Consider the following 18,791-nt stretch of genomic DNA (forward strand, 5'->3'; position numbering starts at 1 on the left):
TCGATTTGATTTGATTCCCAACAACCCTATTCTATTCAATTCTGATTCTTAAGGTTGGGATTCGATTCAATACTGATTCTGTTCAATATTGATTCAAATGCTTCAATTTTCAATTTTCATGCCCACGTTAACATGTGTGGTATGTCACCTCACGTTTTGGAGTAATAAAACAACCCAAATGTCAGACTTTAAAGCTGAAGGACCTGGCTTTACACTGCTGCTACTACTGCTGCTTTGACTACGTGAATAACGGTCAGAGCACCCCCCACTTGCCATAAGGTGAATCGATTTAGGAGATTTGTTGAATTGATATTGAATTGGGAGAGAAAATATTGCGATGCATCAATTCATCAATATTTGATACACACACCTAATTTCCAGCGCTAGAGGAAATAAGTAAAAGTACGCTGTTTTTATGAAGCTTGGCGGGGTCCAGCAGAAAGTAGGGAATCTTGATACAATGTCAGCAATGGTTTAAAAAATAACTGGTTGTTGAACAAGACAAAATTATAATGGGAAAAAGCATCTGTGAACAAAAATTAGTTTCCTTTAAGCCAAGCTGGGACAAGATACCTTACTCTGTACTGTACAAACCTGTCCAGGTGCGAGCTGCACCGTTAGCATTCAGTCATATTTTTCTTTCTGGTTAGATTTGTGCAGCCCCAAAACCCAAGGACTTCATTGTTTTAAAACTGTCTCAAGCTATTTGTGGGTTATCAGAAAGGTTGCAAAAACTTGTTTTATAACCGATTCAGAGAAAGAACATGAGTGGAACAAACTAAGCACTAGCCCCAGAACTAGCACCCCCAAAGGCTATAAACCTAGGGAAAACACTGAAACTTAATGTCCATTTGCTAAATCAGATCGAACCAAAAGTCTACTGCTAACATGCAATGAGCTACGCATTGCCATCTGTTGCCTTTGCTTATTTATAGAAAAGCTTTATAGCAACATTAATCCCTTGATTTATTGGAGGACTGATGAAAAATTGTTGTTACAGAAGAATGAATTGTACAATCAGTGTCTTTTTTTTAACTCAAAGACTTTGGTGTTTTGATGATGCTTTTTTCCTGTTTTGGAGCCGTTTTTTAAGGATATTAGTAGTTGCAGGGTATTTTGGATGATTTCAGCTCCAGCAGGATGTGAGCTAGCAGCTGGAATTATACATGCATGTAAATGAGGCTCAGTGAAGACACAGTGAACACGCCTTGACCACGCACTGACCTTAATCTGCAGACAGTGGAGAACATGTGATGAGACAGTGACACATATTCAGTCTCTGCTGACTAACCTGGCCTCAGTACACACACACCATCACGCAAACACACACACCAGCTGCTGTCCATTCAGAGCAATGTGAATGATTTTGCATTTGAGTGCATTGAACCATCTGTTGCAGCATATCCATGTATATACTGTACTGCATGTGTATGTATGTATGTGTGCCACTCCTGTGTGACTTTAGGCTACAGGGAAGGAACTGCGGCGCCGGTGTTTGTGCCCGGCAGGAAACAGACTCACAAAGAGTAGAGGAGGGGCTGAGGAGACGGAGGGGAAGAAGAAAAAGATGGGAAATGGAGTGGGATGAGGAGAGGAGTTTCATACGTTGCAAAATAAAAAGGAGTGAACAAGCGATTAAGAGTTTAAAAGAGTATTGATGCTGTGGTCTAATTCGTGTCAGAGTCGGAGAGCTGCTAAGCCAACAAAAAAGAACAAAGAGGCAACTAGCTTAGCTTAGCATGGCCCTGCTGCTGTGTCGAGTGAGGAAACAGCTGGCCTGGTAAAAAATAAAGGTCAAAGGGGGATTGTCAGGCAGTAATGTCTTAGAGATAAACAGAAGGAGCATGACTTCCTAGAGTCCTGTGGAATCAAGTGGAAGATGGTTCAAATGTCTTTAGGGCTGCAGCTATCAAATAATTTAGTATTTTAGTATTCTACTGAAAATTCCATCGATTAATCGAGTAATCGGATAAAACACATTTTTGTTAAGTAAAAGAGCAATTATTTTTCAAATGAAAATTTGTTTCAAACAAGTGTAAAATCAAGTGACTTTGGGTGATAAATTCCAAGTTCTGTGCGATCTGATGAGACATGAGATACAAGCAGCTGATGCAGATCAACACATGCTTTAATATAAGTCTCCAAACTCCAGAAAAGAAGCTAGATTTGTTGCTAGTCGCTATTTTGAAAAAGAGGTAGCTTGAGGGGTCTGAAAACTCTCTAAATATGGCGTCAACTCTATTTGAAATACCACTCTTTTTTAAAATTAAACGATTCCTTGAGGCAGAGAAAATTCCTCGATTATTTTTTGTAATCGAGTACCTCAAATAATTCAAGGAATCGTTTCAGCTCTAAATGTCTGCGACTAATAATTGTAACGTCATTTTTTTAAATATTATTTTTTATTCAAATTCTATTTATAAACATCCTGCTATGCTAAGTTAAGCTTACATAAAGTCATCAGACTCGCTTCTATATCTGTTATCAGTGTTTATATAAAACCAAATACTTGAGTTTTTTACTAAACTGATTACTGAAATCATCAAACACTTGACCTCAAATCCCTGCACTTTCACGTGCTTGCTTAGTGATGATACATATAACACTGATAAAATCAGACACAGCATAAAAAGAGTATCTGGAGTGAAGGTGGGTTGCAGGGCTGTTTCCAGGGAGAGCAGCAAGAGCAAGTAAGGTAAAGCAGTTCTTAGTAGTACATCAGTTTACAATTTGCCAATTGGATGCTAAGAAGTCTGTGGGCTAAGCTTGACTTCATGGCCTGCCTGAACCAACTCTATGCTCAGTTTATTCCATTCCAACCAAATTTTGAGGACATGCTGAACATGAATCAACTTTGAACACGCAAAGGTTTCACTTACATTTTCAATCGATCTTTTTATCCCCCAAACGTTATTCTTGTCTTCCCAGATTCTCCATCCTGTGGTCTGAAACACACAAACAGGGCACAAGGTTAGTGCAAGATGATTCACTGGTCATCATAATATCAAGGCACACACACACTCATGCCATCTTTCACCACAGTTATGCTTGGCAGTTGGCAAGGCCCTGAGCCTGCGGCCGGGCTGACAATGCAGTCACTGTGGAGGAAATCGTTCACAGTCAAGCTAACAGGCTAAGAATGAGCTAACTGCTCAGATATGGGACGCATTTCGAGGCTTTGCAATAGACTCATGCATGAGCAGACAAGCAGTGTTTGGCCACGACAACAGAAGGGCCTATTCAGTTCTCTGGGGAGGCACTGGTACACACACACACACACACACACAAACACAAACACACGCACCATTATCATAATCATCATCATCCTAGAAGCTCTCATCTGCTACAAAACGTGCATGGCAACACACAAACACACACACACACACTCTGGCACATGCACACACAAGCGGTCCAGACTTGAAGCATTCCATTACAGTAGCATTCCATATGTTTGGTTAAGCACAGAGAATCCAGATTTAAGACTGCAGTCTGGACCGAATTTAAAGGATGAGAGAGGGGGAAGTGGAGGGAGGAGGGTGATGGAGGGGGTGAGGACAAAGAGAACATTCCTTTAAGCAGCAACAAGACACACTGGTACACAGACATCCCTGGAGAATAAACAACACACTAATTCAACAGTGATCTATCGAGCTGAGTTGGAAATGAGGAATAACTGATTCCGGTCTGATGATGAGGGCCATGTGAGATCGAGTTGACCTCCAGATTGTTTTTTTCATCATGTAATTCAGGAGTTTCCCAGTAATACCAAGAAAAGGGAAGAGGGAAAGCTACAAATGGTTACTTCCATTATTTTATGCTAATGAGCGACAGTTTCTTTGGTTAAAAATATGAGAAAATAAAGGTAACAGGTAAAAATTCAATGTGATACTTATGGTCCAACTTAACAATCCAGAATCAAAAGCTCAATCATCAAATCAAACATAAGGTGCAAAAAATGTACCTGTTCCCAGGTGAAAATAATAAATCTACTGGATTAGATTTCTCAAACATAAATCAGTCAAGATTCTTGATAAATTTCCTGTCAATTGGCTTTCAAAAGTGTAGATTTCACAGCCATCTGTAAATGATCAGACAGAGGGTTTCTCCTCACTCAGACTCTTTTATCTGAGACAGCAAAGCTGGCGTGCTCAATTTGATCATGTAAGTACCTCCTGATGGACAGAAAGAAGTAGTCTTTAAGCTGCTCCTGCCACTCTCAGCTTCTCTCTGTGTCACCCTCTCTCTTTTATCCAGCACATCTCTTTTTAAAAGAGAGGACAGCCCTGCTGCTCTGCTTTCAGTTCTGTCTTTATGTTAAATTTATAAACACAGAGGCGTGACAGGAGCGCACAGGTTTTGCTGAATCATCTGACGTTCTCACGCTACACTAAACCAAACCAAACGTGTTACTCTCCTGGTTAAGAACCAGATATTTTATCATGCCGTGCAATCAATAATCACTCCTTTAAATTAAAATATATGAGTCCACAAATGAGATTCGACACATTCTTCGCCGTTCAGAAGAAGCCAAATACCCCAGTGACCAGAGACCACATGTTTGTCTGTGTTTGTATGTGTAGTGTGGGACTATTTAGTGTGTGCGTGTGTGTGTGTGTGTGTGTGTGTGTGTGTGTGTGTGTGTGTGTGTGTGTGTGTCTGTGTGTGTGTGTGTGTGTGTGTCTGTGTGTGTACGGGGGGTCAGAGCTATTCATTCAGACAGTAAGCCAACCCATAACCAAGCAAAACTAAAAACAGCTGCCTCCTTCTCATCCCTCACTCCTGCTCTTTTCTCCTCACGCACACAGCATGTTGGGCAGGGGAGGGTTTCGGACGTTGTACAGCAGAATCAACTGAGACAGTGTGAGGAAGCACTTCCTCCAGGGTCTGTGTGAAGTTTGGTGTCTGTATTGTGTCTGAACAGAGAACAGTCAGCACCTCAGAAAACACAGATTGAAAAAACATTGAATCATCCTTTAATTTAACCTATGGGTGTACCAACATGAAAATCGTTAATATTATGATTTCAATTTTGGTTAAATTATTGGTCAAGCTCCAGTTTCCTGAGCAGGGATAAAGCTAATTTGTTCCGAACTTTAAAGTGAATTTAAAGCTGGTTACAGCCCCTTAGCTCTCTTTAAAGTGCTTATCGTTCTTTAAAGTGCATCTAAAGCCTACTGGTGCACTAGCAGCTAACTTGGCTCACCCACAGACTGTACAACAAATGGACGTCGTTTCTATGACATCACCCATTTGTTTTGGGGAAGGAGTTTTGAAGCCAATCGTCAGGGCAAAGAAAAATTAGCCATTTAGACTAGAGATGGGTATCAATAAATAATTCCTGCCAAGAATTGATCAGAAATGGTTCGATCCATAGAGTTAATTAGCCTTCATACGTAACAATTCTCTTGTTGATTTTTTACAATGTGCTGTAACAGCCAGACTTTACGTCTTGTGCAAAGATTTTTAATTTATCTTAATTTATTTTCATTTATTTAAGCCCAGAAATATCCACAACCAGTGACCAATTATGAATCTATTTACTTATAACTCAATAAAAAGTTGACACAAAACCTGCAAAGCCAATTTTTGGTATGCAGAAAATTCACAAGAGAAACTGATGAGGGAATCGACATTGAATTGGACTGATAAGCAGATCAATAATGATACTGGTATCAATAAAATTTGATCAATTCCCATCCCTAATTTATACCCAAGCCATTTTTAACGTGGCAACGTAGCATTAGTGTGTTGTTTGTGCAGCCTGTTTTTTTAGCACTTTAGCATAAGCTTCACATTTTAACACCAGGGGTTGCTGCTTGGGCTCAAAACTGTCCATTTAAAACCACAGTTCAAGCTCAATCACAAACACAAACACAACCATGTTAACTTTTACATTTTAGTAGGGCTGGGAAGATATGCTATTCTTGCAATTCGATTCTATTACGACATTTGGGGTACCCATTCGATTTAAATTGCGATTCTTCAATATTTAAGTTTTTTTTGCCATTTTTAGCTTACTTTTTTAACACCAGATAATGTGAAAAAGTTAATGATGATGATAACGTCTACAGACAATAGGAGCCATATTTTTGTAAAAAAAAAAAAAAAATGCACATCACATGAGTCAGAGAGAAACATTTCACCCCCCTGCTGGAGAGAAGTGGTAACTTTTTTCCAACCCAGTTTATAAACAATGAATAAAAAAAACAATTTTTGACTAAGAATTCCAATTTTGATATTGTCAAACAAAAAAATCCCAACATTTTGATTTTAAATATTTTCTCCCACCCCTACATTTTAGTGTAATAGTTTATAATATTTATCCATAAATCACTGGTTACCTCTGTAGTTTGGAAAATCCAGAGTTCTGAATAAGTTACATCCCAGATTATATTGAATGATAACAGTGATAATCCAACCAAATATCTTGAGTTATATGCCCTTTTTTATAACCTTGATGTAAAAAATGGTGTCATTATGACTTTTTAACCTGTTTGTATGGCTGATACTTTAAACAAGTCGTTTTGCACTGACCAGTAGCCTGTGACATTTTTATGAAAGATTTTATTTTGTCTTAATACTTCTTGTCCTGGTCCACAGTAGCAGTTCAGCCACTGCTTATAACATTACGTGCTTTCTTAAAAACTCTGATCTGAAAAATCCCTTCCTATCACATGTAAACATTCGGGGACATAAAGTTTATCTTTATGTAAAGCGTTATCAAATACAGTAGGTTGTTATTGATAAGTTATCAGTGAATATGTTTAAGCACTTCAGCATGACACTTCCCAAACACATACAGTGCTTACTAGGCCAACGACACCCACACACTAACACACTAACACACTAACACACACTCAGAGTTTAATACAGTAGGGGCTTTCCATGACCTCACTTAACACACTATTCACAAAAAAAGTAAATTGGAATGTCAGGGAGGTGTGTTTTACTTGATTAAGTCCTTCTACTATCAGCTTTTCTCAAAGGAAAAGAATTTCAAGGAACAGATGAACAAAGATATTTCAAAGCTGAGTGGATGCATTCAAAGGCACAGTGGGAGAAGAGTGTAAAAAGACAGGACAGAGGAATCATGTCAAGTAAAACATGAAAGGAGACAAGAGAGAATGAAAGGAAGGGAAAAGAGAGCTCATGTTCAATTTCCTCCTCTGGAGAACATTTCAAGGCCTGAAACTCCATCCTGGGCTCCTCTGGCCAGGCAGGCCTCGTTTGCATGGGAGCCCATTTCCTGTGTGTGATTAGCAAGAAGGGAGAGAGCGTGAGTGTGTATGTGTGTGCTGGCTCACTGGGGGTTGCAACTCGGAGAGGTCTGGGGTTGTTTTGTCTGCTCGGGGAGGAAAGGAATGCCCAAATCAAACACAGTGAACAGGATGCCGAGACGAAGAAGGACAAGGGGAAAAAGAGAGTGAGGCTGTGTGTGTGAGCAGACACACACACACACACAGGGGAAGAGACAGGAAGCAGAGATCCAGAAAGTAGCAGACAGAAGTAGCTAACAAACGAGAAGAGAAGGAGGGAACACCCGGGAAGAATAGAGCACAAGGTTGATTTTTTATTTGCTGCCAGTGAAAACTGTGAGCAGCATTCCTCCTGCTGCCATTTACATTCCAGCTGAGCAACAAGGAGGAGTAACAGTTTGGAGAACAAGGTGACACACTGTCATAAGAAAAACAATCTATCTCTATAACTTCAAATGAACCTGCAGAACCTGTCCTGATATGTAATGTTTTACAGTCCTGCCTGTTCTACAAACAACAGCTGAGGCTTTCTCACACACACACACACCGAGTACTGCTGACTACACAGATTAGTGCAACTTTGTTTCATTTGTACAGCAACAGTAATGTAACAGCAAGCAATGCAACGCATCAACTTTCATGACTTAACTCCGAGACACATCTCCAAAGAATACATTCACATGTGAACAAGTCATAATGTGAGTCTGGTTTTCTGTTTTTTTCTGAATTTCATAGGACATCAAACAAACTTGTCTCAGAGGTAACCCAAAAAGGTGACCACCACAGACCTGTCTCAAAAATTGGTTTGAGAGTGAAGTACACAATACTAAAAGAAACCACTTGTGATGTTTAAAAAAAATTAGGGGACAAGAAAATAACCATTGTGGACCTTCCCTTGAAAAAAAAAAAAAAATCTTAAAGAGGGGTATTGTGCTTATTTAGGCTTAATACTGTCCTTCTGATACCCCTGTAGTAGCTTTACATGAAAACTGCATTTAAATTAATCCCCATTTTTCTCATACTGGTGTTTCAGGGAAACTGAATTGCTTTGTTTTAGCTGCTATCTCTTCAAGGGTCCCAGCTCCACAAACCCCTGCCGATTTGATTGGCCAGCCTTTTGAAGGCCTGTCAGGGGTAGATCTTGTTGTTTGCAGCCAGATTAACCAGTCAAGAGACCCTGGTGACGCCAGAGACATATTCATGAATTTCAACAATGTATGAATATCCAGCAGCTTAAAAATCAACAGATGTTAGCGTCGACATCCAGCTTCGTTGTGTCACTCTGCGTTCCATTTGTATCAGAAGTCTGAATTTCCGAGTTCCCAGTGGAAACACCGAACTGGAACGCCCTCTGAGGTCAGAATTTCCGACTTGAAAGTTGGAGCACCCACACCACCACCAAATTCCCAGTGGGAAATTCCAACTTCAGGGGTAAACAGTAATTAACCTCCTGTTATATTCTTTTTTCTTTCTTATTTTAGAATTTCTGACTAGTGTTCGTAGCAATAAATATGCCTTATATATAGTATTATTTGATATTTATAAACAGAGATACTGCTGTTATAGCAAGTTTTTCCAACTTGGCAACTGGAGCTCTGAACTCGGAGATGACGTCATTCCCACTCCCGACTTCCCAGTTCTGAGTACAAATGGAACCCAGCATTATATGCATGTTTACAATATATGAAAACATAAAACCCCTTCTTTAAGAGAACCTGAAACAGTCAAGTCCCAAAAAACTCTGACTTTATCAAAGAAGTACGACTTTATCAGCATAGGCTGGCTGATCGATCGGTGCTGATTTCCTTAATTTTGGGGGATCAGTGATCGGCTCATTCTTACATATGAAACTGATCTAATCTATACCTCCGGGAAGGTCCGACAGCCAGCCATTGTTGCTTTTTGCTCTGAGACCTAAAACTCAGGACAATTTATTGGTTGTTTAAGTTAAAACACAAAGATTTTATTGTTCCACAGGTATTGTTCGATGATTTTCAATTAAATAAGATTGTAAGATTGAAGGTATATGCTGTCAATTATAAAAAACAACAACAACAAAAAAAAAATATCGGCCCAAATTGGTATCGGCAGGTCAGGCTTTTTAAAGATCGTCGATTGGCCAAAAAATTGTAATCGGTACACCCCTACAGCTGATGCTTTCAATCTGATCCGGCACATTAACAAAAGTGATTCAGTGTTTCTAACTAGAATGTAATGAAAACAGTGTGAGTATGTATCCCAATTTTGTCTAGATCACCATGGTGGGAATAAACAGAGTTTAAGAAATGGCTTTGGCAAATTAAAAGTAAGGTTATCCCATGCTTCCACGGTGAAGCAGTGACCTTGTGAATCAGACTTAATATCGTAGAGTTTTTATAATCCTACTGAGGGACTGGGAGGTGGTAAACTGCTGTAAAAACCTGGGTTCACTCTGGCTTTCTCCTTTTGCTCTTTCAAAGTTCAGACTCCAAACACTTCCTGATGTTGTATGTGCCGGCTGTACCCTGCCCATGCCAGAGTGAGCCATTCCTTGACTGACAGAGCAGAATTGATAGGCTGCTATTGTTTCCTTTTAAGGTCAATTGTCTCAAATGCTTGGCATGGCTACGAGTGCAGATGCAGCTGGCTGGCTGGCAGGAGAGATAAAACACTAATTTAACCACATTCTTCTTTTCAACCCACACCTAGAGAGGGGGAGGTGAAGAAAAGAAGAGGGTGATCGTTTTTTGAGGTAAGTAAAGGGATGAAAGAAATAGCTGAAAGTTAATGTGGGACAGATTTAAAGAGAGAAATGTTCGAAGGGTGGAAAACAACCACGAAAAGCGGGATGACAATTTCCACAGGCAGTGACCCCACACCAAAACATACCCAAGATAACACTGTGCAATTCTGTGTTGCCAGAGCAGCACACTACAGGGAATGTTACTTTGAGTGACGACATCGCCCAAATGTCTACAATCATGTGATATTCTGCTGTTGAAGGGAGAAGAGAAGAGGAGGTCTGTAGGTCCAGACCAGCTTTGCTTTACAAATAAATCCTGGCTCTGCTGGGAGAAAGTGAGGCTGGATCATAAAATATGCCTGGTATTCCACAATGTTCCACCGGGCACAAATGAGCCACTCACACACTCAGGAGTGTTTCTGGGATCCCTGTGAGGCTCCTGTGTTTGAATGTACACACTCGTACATACACCCACAAAAACACACAGCTGAGTCAGACATACTAGGATGAAGTTTATCAAAGAAGAGTACACTTTGTAGATATGAAATAGAAAAATAAGAATGATCAGGTCAAAAGTTTTTGATAAACACATTGATTTTTAAATTTTAACTGGCTTTGGGCCCTGAAGTAACTTGGCAGTAACACACAAAGAGGAAAAGCAGAACAGGCCAGATGAGGGGACCACCGGAGATGAGCCCATGACTCGCTCGTAGTCTGTGTGTGTTTCCCTACGTCGCTCGAAGGAAATGGGTGAGGAGAAATTTGTGTTATCACTGTGGGTGATCCATGTGTTTAGGCTAAAACATTAGCGTCCCAGTGACTCAGAATAATTCAAACTAAGCTTAAGTCCTGAATTGATTAGTGAGTTATTCAGAAAAGCAAACCACATCTCTACAGGCAAAAGCTCTTTAATGCAGCATCACACTGAAACATTTTGGGGTGCATCTTTTGGACTAAAGAGTTCAAGAGGTTAAAGAAAGCTGAGATTTATACATGGATTATTTTTTCAAGCAGTTACTTCAGATGTTAAGGAATGAAGCCAAAAACTATAGGTCCTCGAGTGTCCACCGGAGGCTGGCCCCAAAAGCCCAGGGTGCCCCATTAGCACTGATTAGGGATGCACGATATTATCGGCACAATATCGGTATCGGCTGATAAAAGCTTAAAAACATGTTTGTCGGTATAGGCAGATATGAAAATTTCTGCCGATATGCACAGCCGAAATGGTGCTATTCAGTTAGGATTATTATCATTTTCCATCTGAAAAATAAGCTCCTTAAATAAAATGTAGCACTTCATTTATTTGCACTGCAGAGCTCTGTGTCTGTCACCAGGTTGTTACAGTAGCTCTAAAATAATCAAATGCAACTTGGTTATGTTCAAAAATGCATTGTACATTTAAAGTTCATGTGATCTAAAGAAATTATTTTTCTGTATTTCAATACTGAATGTCTTGAGTTTGAAAAAATAATACATTTCTGGTAAAATCAAATGTTTTTTGTCTTGTTTTATGAGTGTTTCTTAAACAAATAAGACCGTTACAATAAGAGTAACATATAAATTCCAGTACAGGATAGACTTAGCTTTCTTTACAGTGAAAAAAACAAACAAACTTGTGATTATCAGTATCGGTATCGGTATCAGCCAAAAGGGGTTTCGGTATATCGGCATATTGAATATAGGCAAAAATCCAATATCGTGCATCCCTAGCACTGATATTAAGATCTCATTCTGCAATGATACACAAAGTGAATTTGGTTATAACTTATTTGTTTTAATCATACCGATGAATTGTGTGTAATTCAACATGAGGCATGACTGGTTTGATTGATGCCAAAAGTCTACCTTAGCCCATATACTGTATAAAACATGGACGAAGCGACCCTGATGTCTCCGGTCTGTTCTGAGGCACGATTTTGAAATCAATCCATGGCTGCGGCCATCGTGGAAATGCAGTCTTCCGGTTGAGAGGCGGAGTCAAGGCGGAGTGTGGGCTGAATTGTGATTGGGCGATGAAGCTGCACTCATTTAGCTCAATGCTAAGCTAAGCTAAATGCTACAAAACTTAAGAGAAAGTTGTAAGAAACTTTCAGCATTTATGTCACTACACAATTTTAATATTTAAACCTGCAAGCTATTTCTTAATGTACAAGTATAGTAAAAAAAGGTTGCCACACAAACTGCTCCCCCTGGTGGCTGGCTGCAGTAAAAGTCAAAAAATCCAGCTCCCCAGTCATTCCAGATGAGCTGTGGTCAAAATTAAAAAAATTAGTACACCCCGCATAAATGTTTCTAACGCCCGATTGTTGTGGTGATTTGAAGATATCATTTGGCTGCCTTGTATTCAAGTCCTCTTTTTTCTGAAAAGTTTAATTTTCATTAGTTATACGAGGTTAAAAACCAGGCCATGTTTAACGATGAATGACAGCTGCGGTTCGGTGTGTTTTTTTTTCGGGGATAGTAAAAAAAAAAAAAGGGAGGGGGGGGGGGGGGGGGGGGGGTAGAGTCAAGAAGAGAGTAGACTCTTAAAAAAATCACATTATTTTTGTCACTCAGATTCTCCCAGAATCCCTCATCATCTCTACTGCGCAGACTCTGGCTGCACAACTGCTGCAAATGGCTGTGCCTGTGACAGGGGCACTATTGCTTTTAAACCATACAATGATAAATGGCTGAGACATGCTGTCCACTCTATATACAGTCTATGGGGGTGACAGACAGGTTACATAAGCACGAGCCTTTTCAAGGACTAATGGACGACATGAATGACATTACTTCAATGAAAGAACCAGTTAATTAATCTACTGGCAAATTAATGAGCAAATATGAACAAAAGTCTTCTTTTTGAAGTTAAAATCTGGGCTCTCTGAATTTTCCCTTTCCCATGTCATTTAGATTTTGATTTTTTAAGACACTGAAGTTCTTATTAAAAAAAAATAGTTTTGAAACCTGCTGCACCACCATTCATTTCCCATGTCTCATTTGTATGAGATGTCCAAGCTAGGGTGAAAGAAACACTAGTCTCTGGTCGTTCAATGACCTTTTTCTACTACTACTACACAAGTCTCGAAAAGGTTTCAGGCATCTCTTGAAGTCGAAAGCTGCACTTTAGCTCATCTATTTTTATGGCTTCACAGCCGCTCGCTTTGTGCTGTCACACTGCCCTGAGTTGGGACAGAAGAGCTGAGAAAAAAAGGGCACTGGCATGGAGACGAAAACCAGCCAACCCAGCCCTCAGCTGCCCTTTACAAAAGTGCGTAGATCTCCTGCAGAAAAACACCAGAACAGCTGAGGAGGGAGAACGGGGTACCGAGGACGGGAAAAAGGAGGCTGAAAATAGCCGAGCAGTCGGGGTCTGCGTGCATCAGCACCACAATGACGAAAGCTCCTAAAACCAGACTTCTTAAACAAGGATGGATGGATGGAAGATGGAAAGTCTGTCTGGGAGGGGAAACTGTGCTGATGTTAATTAGAGATGGGAGAAAACAAGGACAACATGAGATAAAAGCGGTTGGTCAATTTAACATTCATGAGAACAGCCTACAGGGTAAATAGGAAAAATTTCAAGAAAACCAGAGTCAAGCAACAACAAGAGTGCAGAAGACAAAACAGCCCAGGACGGGAGAAACAGGAGAGGGGGAAGTGAGCAATCGCCAGGTCGCCAATACGTCTGAACATTCCTCTCGCTGAGAACATGTATATTTTCTGATCACAAGAAAAATAATCTGCAGGAGGAATTTTATTTTGAGAGCCGCCCTGTAGATCCCAGGGATTAGAACAGGTCAGACAGGAAGAGTGTGTGAGAGTGCTGGTGTGTGTTTCCAGTACACAGTCAAGGTTAAGGCACAGGATCCTGACAGATCATCAGGAAGAGCACGTGAGAATGAGAATCTGGGCTGCTTCAAGTCACATGTGATCAAATGAGTGAATATCAAAAGCACACGGCTGGCACTAAAGATCTACAGGGTGAATTTACATATATGTGTCATATCCTATTCAAAGTTTACTTTTCTTTTCCCAAACTTTAAGTCTTTTCACTTATTCTCAGAGTAATAACACAAAACTCCCAATTAATTCCCTTTCTTTTTTTCCTTATCTGTACAAAAAATTGGGTGTAAAACAGAAAAGTGTAAATTTTAATACCACATGCTTAACAAGGAGTCACTATTCATTACTCTTCTGTTTGACAGACTCATTTTAAACCAGTAGTGAATAAAACATGAAAGAGCAATCCGCAGTGATTGATCAACACACAGATAAGGTCAAAAGAGTGAAAGTGAATGTTAACAACGTGGCAAAACTGAAGAGCGATGTTACTGTCTGATTGTTTCAGTGTTTTACTCTTAATAACTTTCTAAGCGCGTCTGCATCTCAGCACAAACTCACAGGAAGGTGCCAGATTTAGTTTGCTTGAAGCTGAAGTCGTGCTTCTACTTCCTGCCTGGTGTGTGTGTTTCTGCTTCCTCCTTCATCTCAGCCATTACACCGCTAACTCTTCCCAACCACAGATTGGATTATGTTGCTATCTGCTTGGTCTTTTTAGCTTACATTTACATCTAATGCAATCAGACTGAGAGAAAAGGAGAGATGTCACCTGGTCACTGTATGTTTACAATGGCAGTGAGATACATAAACCATGCTCTGAAATGTGCCACAGGTGTTCATTTGTGGCTTTTAGAGTGGTTCCCTTTTATTTATTTTTCAAAGATGAGAAAAGGCAGAGACATCAGACACATCAAGCACATGAAAGGAGACAGGCACATTTGATGGTGCGTCTCTGGACCTGACAGAGAAACATCAACAGCCGTCACAACAACTATTTAAAAACTGTTGGTGTTTGATCTTTCAGAGACTTTTGATTCTAGGCTCAGAACGATTAAAAAAAGTTCAAAGACATGACAGCCTGAAACATCAACGATGACTGTCAGAGATTGTTGTTACGACCTTTGAGAGTGTCAGGTCACATCTGTACTCTCTACCCCCCCTAGTCCAACACAAGCCCGAGACCTCGCGATGAACCTGACCTCTGCTGAGCTCTGGACTGGTACCGCCATAGGGGACTCCTGCCTACTGTGCCAACCGCTGTCACGTCAGTCAGCAGGCAATCTGACTGCAAATAACAGGCTCAAACATGATAAATTCTAGGGGGGAGACACAGTAACTAAAATGCCGCAAAAGAGAGGTTGAAAGAGACATATTACTGCTTTCCACAGATAAACAGTGATTAAAATGTAGTGATGGTACCCAAGATACACAAACCCTGCTGCTGCCTGAAGGACTTTGGTTCAACAAGGAGCCTTTTATGGATATAAATGAGGTTTTGGACATCTGTGTCAGTTTGTAGGTGGTATGAGGTGGTGTTTTTGTGTATTCTTACCACCTGTGTTGGCAGCTTTTGAGCTTTAGCTTGTGTATTCTGCACCCTCTTCCACCACCAGCATCATGAGACTGACAGGAACTAGAGCGTGATGTTCACCTTTCTTCTTCTTCTCCCCCTGTCCCTGATCTCTGCCCGTCTGGCCACTCAGCCAGATCTCAAGGAGGAAGAATGCATCTTGAACCAGACTGGAATGGCTCCTGAAAAATGCCAAATATGCCCCTGACCCCCCTCCTTTCCCGAGGACGTAGGCCTGTTCACTAGCCCACCCTCCTTCCCTTCTAGCCCCCCAACCCACAGCATTCCTGCGCTGTACGCGGCACCGAACACATGCATACTTACAATCACAGATGACCCGCTCACAAAGAAAATGTTAGGGACATTAATAACACAAGTTTCCACGCAGCTGACCCAGACATACCTTTTAAGGGTAAGCGGTTCAGATTTCTCTTTTCATTAACTTCCAAAAATACTCCTGGACCCGGCGCGAGAAGGGGGAGTTACAGGAAAAGGGGGTGGGCTGGGGGAGGTCACCTCTTTAGCGAAGTGAAAAGAGAGGCAGAGTGTGTGTGAGACAAGATAACAATCAGAAGGAGAGAGAGGAAATATTGGCCTGTTGAGAAGAACAGCTAAAAAAATAAAAGTGAAGCTGAGGAATTTACAAGAAACGTCTTAACTTTAGCTTTCCCCTGTTAAAAGTCTCTCTATCCTCCCTGCCTCGCTGTGCCTCCTTCATGCTTTGAAGTCTGCTTCTTTTGCACTTCTTTCATCTTGTCTTCTAGGATCCAAGAGGTAACCACCATTAAAGAGTCTGTACAGTATATGTAACAACGGGTGCACAGGAGTCCTTCAGTAAACATAAAAATAAGTTGAGGAAACTTGCGCTTCATGTAAAAAAAAAGCATGTAAAACACAAACACAGAAACAGAGTGACCTACATTATAAGTCAATGAGGTCCAAACTCCAACAATGAAGGGCTGCTAGCTTGGCATGGGCACAGATTAAACATTAGAGGACTTATCACCTGAAGCTATCAGAGTATCTCGCAGCCTCAGGCACATTTTTGGCAGCAATGTTTTTTGCCAAATAAATCGACACCCAGCTTGTAGTGCAAAATGAAACTAAACAGAAAAGATGTCACAGTTTCAAAGTTAAAGACAGATTAACAGGGTTTTACGATGTTGTTAGCTTTTGTGAAGTTGCATCAACCAGTGGTTATATTACTGTCAGCAGAAGCCCGACAAAGACACAGATGTGAGACTCTCCCAAGACAAGGGACTAAATAAATTTCTCAAGATGTATGACATTTAAAAGCAAACCTAAAGAGCTTGGGTCAGTTGAAAAGAAGGAAAAATCATAAAAATGCAAATCTTCAATCAATAGAATCACAGATAGTAAATTACTCTCTGGCTTAGCATCTAAGATCGAAATGCCAACTTCAACCCTCTCTGTGATAAAGAAATGGAGCAAGCATTCGAAGCCAAAATGAAGAACAGATGACTTTTTTTCTCCCTGCTCTGAAACTTCTGAACCATCACATGGTCAACAGCAGGGCCTTGTTTTGGGGGCTGTAGAGGGTAAAGAGTGTTCATGGATTAAAATATTTGAAATTTGGGCCCAGGAGGTCGTTTTGGAATTCTGGTACAGGTCTGCAATAAAACCTGAGGATAATACGTGAAGAGTAGTGACAGGAGAATGAAGACATCTGTGACAAGCCATAGACACAAGAAGTTTGTCACAAAACAATACCCAGAACTGTGATTTTTATAACATTCAAACAACCAGTCATGGCAGTCATAGTTGACCAAGCCAAAGGCAAAAGAGAGGTCATATTTGTCCTGTAATGCTATCCTCTTTGCAGCTACACAAGGATTTAAAACATCATTTGGTATGTGTAATTATAGCTCTCCACTGAGCTTCATAATCTCTAAAGGAAATGTGATGTCCGGCTGACAAAGTCACGAAGGTTAATGGATATCTGCTTTGTCACGTATTAAAGAATACGAGGAAATGGAAATGTGTCACTCTGAGTATCCTGTAGTTCTTTGGTAGCAGTGATCAGTTTCAGTAAATGATTCAATGAAAAAAAATTTTCCCCAAAATTGATGACTCATTAGTGTTAGCTTTTAATGTCAGAGCTTCAGCACAAACCAAATATGGAGCTTAATACTGTCTTCAAACAAAGTTTGTCATCGATGCATAAAACTGATCATTTTCAATAGAATTAATTCTTTCATAACCACCAATCACTCAGAATCTGTTACAGGCCTGTAAATAACAGAGATGACAGTTATGGGGGTTATATAATTTGGCTATGACTCTGAACATTAACTGTGAGAGAAATGACAGAAAATAACATCCAGCAGAGTGAAGCTTTCATCGAGATGTTTGATTATTGTTGATTCAATGAAGGAATGGTAACCTGACAACAAATCAGGAGATGGTTCAAAAATGTATATCTCTTTTATATTTATATGTCTATCTTTTTCTTTTTTGTTGATGTTGCCTTTCTTGTTTTTGTGTATTTTATTCTTTTTCTTTTTTTTTACATATGGACCCTGAGTCTGAAATAAACCTATCTATCTATCTATCTATCTATCTATCTATCTATCTATCTATAGTATTGGGTTATCAGCAAATACAACCAATTCCAGTAACGGCACCTACACGTTGCAATTCCTATACATTGCCATCAAACATCAGCTGATACAACACAACTTGCACAATAAACTCTGCAATGACTTAATATTAGTGTCCAAGTGTGTTTGAGACATCGAGAGCTCAAGATCTGCACAAAGAACACAGCCGCTCACTTCTGACACCATCTGTCAAGCTGAGACACACTCATATAGATGAGATGCTAATTTCAAGCACATCCATTATCTCTGCTAAATAATATATTTTACCATCAAGTCTGATCAAATAAAACGATGAGTTTGAAGACAAAATGCTGTGTTACCATCCCAATCTGCAGCCCCTGACAGGACGCATCAAAGTCACGTGCACCTGCATCCTTCATCAGAGCAGATCTCCGTGATCGAGCTGGTCGGTCCACAGTCACCTGCAGTCCAGCAGAGTGATGAGGCCCCAGCGGGTGACTGTGCCACCACAGGACATAAGACCCACCGGAGCGGTTGGTAATGAGGAGGCTGTTTGGCACGCTTTGCAGGACTAACGAGGGGGACTCATTCACACTCACACACACGCAGAACAAATCGTATGAACACAGAACCCATTCTTGTGTTGACATGAAATTCTGGGAGTGAGAGCACATGTCTGCTGCTCTGTTTGTCAGCGTGTGTGTTAATGAGTGCCTGAGTGAGGCCTGTGAATACTTCTTGGAGAGGAAGATGTACTTCTGGCTCCCACTCACAGAGTGATTGACACTCAGCCCAGAGTATCCGATGACAGATCGACATGGCTGGGAACAGCATCG

The 18,791-nt window shown here is 40.5% G+C and overlaps 1 protein-coding gene across 1 annotated transcript in view; it reads right to left on the minus strand.

The window, feature by feature from the left end:
- Nucleotides 1-18,791, minus strand: part of luzp1 (leucine zipper protein 1) — a 56,445-nt gene that overhangs the window by 32,110 nt on the left and 5,544 nt on the right. Inside the window, exon 2 of the mRNA XM_074691868.1 lies at nucleotides 2,880-2,945. The gene's annotated coding sequence lies outside the window, so the exon portion shown is untranslated. The remainder of the gene's footprint in view (nucleotides 1-2,879; nucleotides 2,946-18,791) is intronic.

Source organism: Halichoeres trimaculatus, unplaced genomic scaffold (assembly GCF_033239565.1).
Source record: "Halichoeres trimaculatus isolate MK-OKI-2021-1 unplaced genomic scaffold, fHalTri1.1 fHalTri1_scaffold_17, whole genome shotgun sequence".
NCBI classification, from domain to species: Eukaryota; Metazoa; Chordata; class Actinopteri; order Labriformes; family Labridae; genus Halichoeres; species Halichoeres trimaculatus.